The sequence below is a fragment of the Nanorana parkeri genome, unplaced genomic scaffold (genome assembly GCF_000935625.1).
Source record: "Nanorana parkeri isolate BGI_ZX_2015 unplaced genomic scaffold, ASM93562v1 scaffold421, whole genome shotgun sequence".
Lineage (NCBI taxonomy): Eukaryota > Metazoa > Chordata > Amphibia > Anura > Dicroglossidae > Nanorana > Nanorana parkeri.
Genome location: NW_017306689.1, coordinates 270209 through 281255, shown reverse-complemented (window position 1 = coordinate 281255; position 11047 = coordinate 270209).

Here is an 11047-nt window from a genome sequence, read left to right as displayed (position 1 = left end):
TAAATCAAAATATATATATATATATTTAAATATTTGCCTATATACTTTACGAAACAAGAATGTATCTAACTTGGGGAAGGCATTTTACACTAAACAACTGCAGAAGTTTTACAACCAAATTATTCATAAAGAAACTACTAATAAATATTTAGTCATCTATGCGGAGGTGACTATAATAATGTTCTCGTAGGAAGAACACAAATCTCACGCATTTATTCTGATTTTACTTGACTAAGAGGAGTAAGAAGATGTGGGATGTCATCCTCAATATATCACTACAAATAAACATCATTAAAGGTAAATAAATTCCAGTCAAACCTAAAACTTGCCCATATTTCCCTCTTCCTGTGTTAAAACTAAACTCCCAATCATGCTTTCACTGACATTTTGCTATCGGGTTGATTATATATATATATATATATAATCTATCTATTTTACTTTCTTCAGACATTATCAGCTGCACAAAGTCTGGTCAGAGCTGTTGGTTGGCAGCTTCTAAGTACTTGGGATCGACCGATATGGATTTTTTGGTACCAATACCGATTATTGGTCACATTTCAGGTCGATATTCGATATCAGGTACCGATATGCTGTTTACATCTGGTTCTCCTTCAGGCCATTCGCTGCTGATTTACAGCAGCAGGGGGTGGGTGCAATAGCCAGCCTGCTATTGGCTATTGCAATTTGAAATGTCCAATAGCAGCCTAGCTATTCATTCCAATGTTATCTGTTGCTTTTTTTTCTTTTCTTTACTCTGACGGCAGCTGGCGGCCGCTGTAAAAAACAGCAGGGCAATTGGCAGAGGAACTAATGCTTCACATTAACGCGTTACAAGCGGTTAGGAATCAACCACTATCCCTGGCCTCACAATCTGCTGTGAGGAAAATAACGACAGAAAAGTAAAAATCTTCTACTTTTATCTATTGTACAAAGCACTAAATGGCTGAGGGAGACAGGAAGTGTGCTAAAATGTATACTCTGTTTATCTGCTATCCCTTTTCAGGTCAGCAGATCTTCTTTGGTGCATGATACAGTTATGCAAAAACAGAATTAACAACAATTAGAATCTAGGTTTCATTTACTAACATTGTTTAATCCCCATGAAAACTCTGCAAAATTACTTACATTGAGGAACCAGAAAAAAATCTCCAGCTTTTAGACAAGTATTGGATTGTAGAGTAAGTTGACCCTTGACAATGTAACAAATCTAAAAATAATTATATACTCATGTTAAATTTATTGGTAAAGCCAAACCAAGTGAAAAGATATCCAGCAAATAGTAAACATAAAAGGGTACACAAACTTGCAACTATTCTGCCGCCCTCAACCAAGATGGCGGCCGCGGCATCCGGACTAGGCCGGAGTAGAATCCGGGGCCTCGATTTTTGCAGCCGCCCCGAACAGGCACCGAAGATGGAACGACATGCGGCCGCAGCAGCCAGTTAGGCCGCAATAGAAGCCGGGGCCTCGATTTTCGGCCACCCCGAAAAACGGAACGTACATGCATCCGCGGCAGCCAGCTAGACCGCAATAGAAGCCGGGGCCTCGATTTTCGGCCCGCCCCGAAAAACGGAACGTACATGCGTCCGCGGCAGCCAGCTAGGCCGCAATAGAAACCGGGACCTCGATTTTCGGCCGCCCCGAACGGGCGACAGCAACCCCAGCAGCAGCTACTCCCAGGCACCCCTCCAGGACCATCTGTGTCCCCAGGCCAGGTCTGCCAATACTGCAAGACCAGGCACACCAGCCTCAACAGGCTGCTCAGCATGGAGGAAAAGGGAGGGGGGCCGAGGCACGTGAGGGAACCTCGGTCCCCAGCAGAACACCTCGCCAGAGCCCACAGCTACCTACATCCAGGCAGTCCGACAGAGCGTACTTACGACCTCCAGACAGGTAGCTTCCAGGAGACCCTCCGCACAGCAGCAGACAGACCCCCACATACATACCGCATCCAGAAAAACGCCCCCGACCGTAGTCGCGGCGCCGCCAGCCTGCGTGGGGTACTGTGACTGGCAGGTCGAGACCCCCAGTCATGTGCACCCCACCAGGCCAAGAGACCCACAGGCGTCGAAAAGAACCATCGTCGCAGCCGACCCACCGTGGAGGGACTGCATGCGCTAGTCGGTCGCACAGGGGAGACTCCAAGGATCTACATTCATCCAGCATGTCGCCCTGGTAACACTTGCTTGAAGTAAACAGCAAACAAAAAGGAGGAAAATGCAAAAAAATTCCAGAGAAATTTTTTTAGCTCCTTACTCCTGACGCTAGGCAAAAAACTGGAGACTTGTCAGCAAGTGGGGGGTTTGGCCACCAGCAGGGGCCGCCCCTAGGCTGTCTTTGTCTCTTGTTATGTGCCTAGCGTCCCTCTCCTGCAGGTGGCGATATACCCTACCATTCAGGATCTACGATCTGTTGCCCTGTGTCCTTCAATGAACGGGAGAGAAATATAGAATGCTCTCATTTATAAAATGCTGTTTGTTCGCTGTCATGCTGAAAGTGACCTTAGAGCATTCCAAAAAACTGATTTACAAAAAGGATTCAGATAAGGAGTTTTTGTGGCACTTGCTTCCAGGTCAGTGAACATTTACTTTGCAAGATGAATCATTTCTATCACTTTTAGTAAATCAATCCTGCCGTGCTAAAGTCAGATTGGTTGATTTACAAAAGGCAAATAGGCCATTACCTTTGAAAGGGAATTGTCCCTTAGCTTAGTGAATGAGGTGAAGCTCTGCTGACTTCCATCATCCAATTATGTTCAAGCAAAAATTCAGTTTTATTTTTTTTTTACTTTTCCTTGCTTGTGATTTGATAGTTTGTCAAGGCAATTTTCACCACATTCACTGAGCTAAGGTAAAATTACCTCGCAAAGTACAAATTCCTTAGCAATGTGAACAGTCTATCTGCATTTAGTAAATCAACCCAAGACAATCATAAGCATGATAGAAGGCCAGCAATGACAGGCTCTGTATTCTCCTCAGCACTGGTTTAGATCATATAGACAAACAAAATTAAAATTTCACAAAATTTCAGAGAAATACAAATATATTTCTTTGTTCATAAACAAAGAAATAAACAAATCTCTCCACCTCAGATCTCTTTGAGATGTATGCCTCCAAGAGAAGTACAGTCTGCCTGCTTGCTTATCTCAGAAAGGAACAATAGTGATCTAGCAATTTTTCGACCTAAATTAGTTAGTGCAGCCCTCCCCAAAGGTAATCGGCAAATACGCAATCTGCCTTACCTCGCAGACTTTAGATCATCCTTGAAAAGTACCAGAACAAGTGAGTATTATCTTGTCTGCATTACAAAATTTACTGGCCATAAATATTCAGTGTAGGCTATTCACAAAAATACATGGCCATTGTTTGATGCATCGGTGTGCATTGTGAAGCCCACTCAAATGCTATCAGCCCTAAAGGGCTTGTTCACACCATGTCCGGATCATGTCCAGACCAGGACAGTTTGTCCCCGGACCAAAAAAGCATCTCATTGTATCCCTATGGTATTTCTGGGCTCTGTTCACACCAGCACAATCCATTCTGGACCAGATAAAAAAAATTCTGTTGGTCTCATTTTCTCTGGTCTGGAAGGCACTGGAATGCATAAAAACGCATGCAAACACACTGGACCGCACCTGGAAGCTATTTTCCGGAACGCAGCAAAAATGCACTGCACTGCTGTCCAGATCTGGTCCGGGAAATAGTGTGAACCTGGCCTTAATGTACCAAAGCAAGGTAACTGACCTTTTTTTCCCCAATAGACCACACAAATGCATGAGTTATCTTTCCAATTGACAGTTAACAATTCTTAATCACTCAACATGTTTTAGTTTGAAATATGTGGCTTATACCTAAACTTAGTTAAGCTTAGATGTTAAAATTAAGAGTGACTCCAAGAAATGAAGATCTTTTTACTAAAATATTAATGCTGAAAAGCCGTTTATAAAACCAACATTTTTGTATTTATCATAAATCCCATTCAGAGACACAGAATGCAGTTAGTGGGGTTATACTTCCCCCTACAGGGGTATTTGGACACTGGAAAACAAAAAAAGTCATTTGCTAACCAGGTATAACCCATCCCACTCCCAGCAAGCTTTAATCTTGTAAAAAAGTGGTACTTAGGAGTAGATCCTAAACATAGTGGGGTTGGATCTATGTCCCTTAACTTCAAGAAACAGATTTTCGTTAAGTACAAAAATCTTGTTTTCTTTACTGTTGATTAAGTAACACAGAAATCAGTAGTAATACTGAGACACCTGGGTCATGTAAAAGCAGTCTGAGGGGTAAGCAACACAATAAACAAAACGCTAACAGACCGATATAAACAGAATAAAATGGGGGAAACCTGCAGATCAAAGAGCTGCCTGATGGGCCCTGATAAAACCAGATGGCAGATTTGCAAACAAAGAAGTGTAGGAAGAGTAAAAAGATACCACTGAATAGAGACAGTGTGGGACACTGCAGAGCTGAGTAATCATGAAACCACTGATCCCTCAGCTCATGGTCTCTTCTCCGTGCACAGAGAAGTGACAGTCAGTCACTGCTCCTCGCAGGGATCCCCCCTCCCTTCTCTGTTTCTACAGAACTCACTGGGGTGCCCACACCACATATCTTGCCCAGGCATTCAAGATGTTTTATGACTATGTCAGCAAAGGCCAACAGATGTCCCTTTATGCCGTAGAGCCTTGGTTCTCAACTGGTGGGTCGCGACCCAAAAGTGGGTCACGACCCCATGTTTAGTGGGTCACAGCGTGCCTTCCACTTTTTTAGGTGAGAGGCTCCCCAGTCTCCCCCTAGCACAGCACTGTCAGTTTCCACACCAAAATATGCTGCCTGGAACCCAGTGTAAGCTTGAGGTGAAGCGGCTATGGCCGTAAGGGAGCTCCATCCATATGTACAGCTCCCTTGTATGTCCCGTAGTGGTGCCTGGACTGGAGTGACGTCACATTCTGGCTCCTGACTCCTCTACAGGGCACACAAGGGAGCTGTACACGCAATGCACGTATGGTTGGAGCTCCATCACAGCGCAGCAGCCCAGGCTGAGGATCCATTCTAGTTCACGTAAGGTAGGGAGACTGGGCAGTCCCAGTGCAATTGAAGCACTGTACCATACAATTGCACCTACCATGTGTTCTGGTGTGGGAGTTGTGTTATGTTGCCATTCATTTGAATGGCCTCCCAAACGCACCTCCCATCCACAGTTCGATGGCAGTGCAACTTGGGTCGTGCCCTAATGACCAAGGACAAATGTGGGTCCTGAGGTTACACAGGTTGAGAATCGCTGCCGTAGAGGACTTGTCTGCAGGCTTGGAGGATTTACAAGTGCACTGGGCCCTTCCCTAAGGTTTGGTTTTGAAGTGAGAAGCCTCAAAGAAACTCTTTCAGAGGCAGAGAAAGAATAGACATCTTTGAGTACTCTTTACCACCAGAAATGTGCTTTAAGATGTTGGTCAGCAAAGCACTAAAAACAATTTACCATCAAAAAGGCATGCACAGCAAGCATTTATTTTACATTACAGTTCCACAGTCCAACATTTCAGTCACATAGATTTCCTTATGTTCACAGACAAGAGACCCATTTGGAAGATACAACAGATAATGTCAATAAGATTTGAACAAGGGCTGAAAGCAAAAGCTCCAAGTCCTCTACAACCAAAGGGCCAGTGAGGACTTTAGCTTGACTCATTGACACAAGCTGCGTCCAATCCTCTAACGTCTGACAGACTGACATCAAGGCTGTGGCAGGATTCACAGCAAGGCCTGCTAGCGGAAAATAGGATTTTTGATTCACTGGAAAGTCCTTTTCTTAGATTATATTCAGAGTGAAGTAACTCAGGCACATTTGGGTTATGCAGTTGTCTTCAGGAGATTGGACACTGGCTAACAAAGCCGTAAGACAGCCTAGCATAACTCCTCCCACTCCCATCATGCTCCAGATTTGAAGCAAACAATAGTGGGAGTAGATCATAAGAATAGAGGGGAAGAACTTGTGTCCGTTAATGTACTCCAAGGAAAGAATTTTAGGCTAAGCTATCATGCTCCAGATTTGAAGCAAAACGATAGGAGTGGATCATAAGAATAGATCGGAGGAACTTGTATCCCATAATGTACTCCAAGGAAAGGATTGTAGGGTAAGTCAAAAATCCTATTTTCTTAATCATACATGTGACACAGGCTAAAGTAATTCAAGTATTTTTTGGAAAGTCCAAAAGCTGTCAAACTGAAGATGGCCATGAGTGGAAGTCTGAACGTATACCTAGTAAACTTAATGAACATGAGAAAAAAAGAGCAGGAGTCAGCCTTGCAAATCTGTGAAACAGATGCCTGATTCTGAAAGGTCCATGAAGCACTAACTAATTCAGTAGTGCGCTTAGACTGGGGAAGGTTGAACCATGCCCCTTAGTCTATATGACGAGTTGTCGAATCAACCTGGAAATAGTGAAACGAGAAGCAGGCTCTCCCCCATGGAAGCATTCAGAAATGACAAACAGAGAGTGAGACTGCCTTATGGAAGCTGTACAATAGAAAGACTCAAACAATGTGTACTGTATGAAGGCAGTGGAGTGAAATCTCCTTAGGATGTTGTGGGGTAGGACATAGACATGGGAGAACAATGTTCTGGTTAAGGTAGAAAAAAGAAACCATCATGGGAAATAAGGAGGTCAGTGGCCCTCATAGCAACTGCCATGCCCTTGCCCGGAATCAAACCTTTGCTTTCTGGGTTGTTTGCCTGCTTGTGGAGCCACTGAAGGGTTCTGGCCCCACCTACTGGTGAGCTGCAGGAAATGACCTAATCTGCCACATACAAATACTGTCCTCCCCTTCCTGTCTTAGCCCAAGTATAGGATTTGTTGTATGCATCCTGGGTGTTCTTGTCTTTGCTATATTTGTACCGTGCTTCTGTTTGTTGCTGACCCGGCTTGGACTTTGACTCTGTTTGGTCCAAGTGTGGTCAGGACACGTAGTGGTTGGTGGTCGAGATGACAGGCAGCAGGAAGGGTAGCAAAGTCATAGTCAAGAGGCAGGCCAAAGTCACACCAGAAGATCAGCAGAGAGAAGTTGTGGTCAGGAACATAGGTAAAAATGCAAATAGCAAAGGCAAGCCATGGTAAGAAATAAGCCGAGGTCAATAAGTTGACAGAGTAGAGAGAAGTGTAAGGGTAGCTGAGTCAGCAGTGGGAAAGCAAATCAGACACAGGTCAAGTCGCAGGGTAACAGCTGAAGACCATCCAGCAACTTCCCAGCTCAGCACTGTACCTTAAACGGGCCATCTGGCATCAAGTCTGGTATTAGGTGTACGTGCCCATACCACATATCCGAGCAACATGCCCTCATAGATTAGCGTACTCCCATAAGATATCATGCTCACAGGAATTAGCCTGAATACAGAAAGTAGGCAAATTATACAAATTAGAGAGCTGATACATACGTCTACGCACACACATTCATCTGGAGATGACTCTTGCCCAGGGCCCTGGTACTTGTGCACCTTGCCTTCTGATGCCATTTTGACAGTGCTCCCCCGAATGGGCAGCCTCTTGATAGCAACAGAGCAAGGTTCTTCAGATATCTGTTTGCAAAGTCCCGAAGTAGCCTGGGGGAGTGAATATTGTTTTCTGGTTCCCAAGAGTTATCTTCTGGTCTGTAACCCATCTATTTAATGAGAAACTGAACCAGGCTTCCCCACTTCCTGCATTCCTATATTGACTGAACTTCAAATTTCACTTTTTCACTGACTGCTGTTAGTGGGGGTGGTTCTCTATTTCTCCCAGAAAAAGGATCAGGAATGGCTGGCATGAGCAGAGAGACATGATGAATCATATATGTATCAGGAAGTAGTAATTCATATGCCACAGAGTTAATTCTTTTTATTGTAAATGATTGAATATACAGTATCTTTGTCTCCATTTTCGTGACAGGCAAGAGAGTTTTAAATTGGCTGTTGACAACCAAACCCTGTCTGCAACTTTAGTTCAAGTTCTCCGCTTTTATTCCTTTTATAATACCTGTTGTAATTGTGTGCCTTTTGGATGGTTTTCTGAAGCAGCTGACAGTACAAAGATTGTCAGCGGGATATAAGTAGCCAGCTCAGTGTGCAACAGAAGAGGAAAATGATGGGTGCATGCACAGTAGGAGCACTCAGAGGGAAAAGCTGCCAATTTCAAAAATAGTGGGGGATTCACCAGGCTCCAGGTCCAGTAGCTGAAACAGCAGGCACATTTGTGGTATAACAGGCCGGGTTTGGTACACAAGCAGAGGGTAGTGGTGGAGGAGCAGGCAGAAGCATTGTCAGTGATCAAGCCGAAGTCAGGAGCCAAAGGTATCAAGTTTGAAGTGGAAGGCGAAAAGCCTAGTCGGTAAATCAGCAGCCAAGGGTCGGTACACGAGTAGCAGTATGAGGATAATATTGTATCGCAGTAGGAGCAGGGAGCGAGATATTGGCAGTAGCACAATAATCTGGCAAACAGGAAGTGCAGAAGCATAGATTAAAGTGACATTAAACCCTCAGATTTTTTAACATAAAACAATAGTGTAATGTGTGCCTTACTGTAATCCATGGTTGTTTCCCTTCTCTTTGCTGCTCTTCCTTTTAAATGGGTACATGTTCTCATGCTGGGCAGAACTTCTGTTTTGCAGCAGACTGCCTTGTCTCAGGAATGGATATACAGTGTCTGTGTATTAGTTTCTATAGGCTTGTAACCTGAGCCAGCACTACAGGAAGAGGCCCTGAGCTGCAAAAGGAAGTTCTGCAGAGCATGAGAAGACATGAGGATTTAAAAGGAAGAGCAGCAAAGAGAAGGGAAACAACCATGGATTACAGTAAGGCACACATTACCGATTGGTTTATGTTGAAAAATCTGAGGGTTTAATGTCACTTTAAATAGGAAGTTCAGGGGAGGAGTAAGGAATTCAGAGTTTAGCAGAAAACTAGGTTTAACTAAGGACTGCACAAGAGATCAGCTGTCCAAGGTTCCATGTGGCTCAGCAGGAATAACCACTGCCAGATACAGCAGAGGTTCTGGGTTCAGATTCGGATCCTGATACCCCCCTCCACACTGGAACCCCAAACTGACCCACAGGGGAGAAGGGGCAGAACTGAGTAGCTGAAAAAGGACAGGCCCTGCAATACCACCCTCAGAGTGGCAACTGCAGAAAGTGCCACGGTGAGTGTCCAAATTCAGTGGCCTAAACACATGACAGGCCAACCCAGCATCTTGCATCCAAAAGAGTCAACCAGTCCAGATAGATGCTGTTAGCTGATGCAGTGGCTGTGAGCAAAATTGGGGAACTTGCTAGAAGAGTCTTCAGTAGCAGAAGCAGAAATTGATATACTTCTCTTGGAGCCGGGTGGATATACAGGGCTGTGCTTACAGCTTTAATTTGCCAGTGTCCAAATACCTGAAGGTCGCTGGATTACTCCAGCGACCTCACACTGAGGGAAAAAAGTGTGCATGCAACACTCAAGTTAATTATACAGCATTTCATTTCTCAGTGTGTTAATCCTTTCTGTAGAAAGGGTTACTAATAGGGAATTAATGGTAGCATTTAACTTCACCAAAAAATTTAGTAGCTCCTGATGCCCGCCCAAATGCCATATTTTAATTTAGAGTCTTCAGAGACTGGTTCACACCAAAGGCTGCAGAGAAGGCTTAGTCACATTCCTTACCGCATTTCCCAGCTGTCTGGGAAGGGTGCTTGTAATGACTGTGGGTGTCAAAATTTTTAGTAAGTTGTATAAAGGTGCCCATACACTGCACCATTCTCGTACGAGAATCGCGGGAAAAAAGGCTGTGCCACATCTCTGGACGTGGAATGCATCCTGCCTAAGGGTTAGGGAAGTAAGTTGTATAAAGGTGCCCATACACTGCACCATTCTCGTACGAGAATCGCGGGAAAAAAGGCTGTGCCACATCTCTGGACGTGGAATGCATTCTGCCTAAGGGTTAGGGAAGCACCACTGGCAGTGCCCATTGCCTGATGGAGACATTCCAGACAAGCCCCACAATCTTCAGTCTAATGGGGTATAGGTATAACCACACAGGCAAAGCCAAGGATTAGCTGATCCGCATAACTGCATAGGGAGCCCAGCTCAGAAGGAGGTGGATGATGTCTTGATCGGAAAAAAAAAATATCTAAAAAAAAAAGTAAAGTTTTCTCAATGGAGAAAATATGTCAATGCTCCTAGGACACTTACAAAACACAGAAGCATGCTTGGAGTGGGAGAGGTTGCAACTGGCTGGTCAATGGCTTTTTTTGTTTGCCAATGTTCAAATCTTTCTGTAGATGGCAATGTAACCCCAATGGAATAAAAAAAAAAAAAAAAAAAATCCTATGTTCCTTTTATCAAGGTTAAATAAATATTTATGTATTGTGTACAATATGTCCTAGACTTACCATGAGGTCCAGCAATTCATTTTCCAGTACTACCTCCCGTAACGGAAAAAGTGAGAGTTTACTTGTGATAAACAGGTTATTTTTAAAATATCTGAGTGCATGAAAATTCTCACTCTGAACACATATGCCTTGCTCAGCGTATCTTATGCATTCTGCAAAGAGTAAACATATCTCATGAAATTATTATCTTGAAAACACTGCATTAACAATATGTATATACAACTTATATCAACAATCATTTCACAAATCTACTTTTCACCAAGTAGAAATCCTCATGTTTGCAAAGACACTAGCAGGTATTTTTGGAAAACTAATTTACAGAAATTCCTATACTCCTCAGTGCCATCTAGATGCACTAGCTTTAGTAAGCCTAATATTGTAGTATTTACAAAACTGAATAAAAAAATAGATATTTGAAGAAGCCTAACCTAAGAAGCCTACAAACAAGCAATTTGAACATGTTTATTCAACCAATGTCACATTTTAGGGCCCGGACATAAACTTTTTGACTTACCCTAAAGCATACGTGTCAAACTCAAGGCCCGCGGGCCAGAACCGGCCCGCAACGGAATTATCTCTGGCCCCCCTGGTGATAATTAATTATCATTAGATCTGGCCCTGCCTGCCGGCAGCTCTCTCACGCTGCCTGC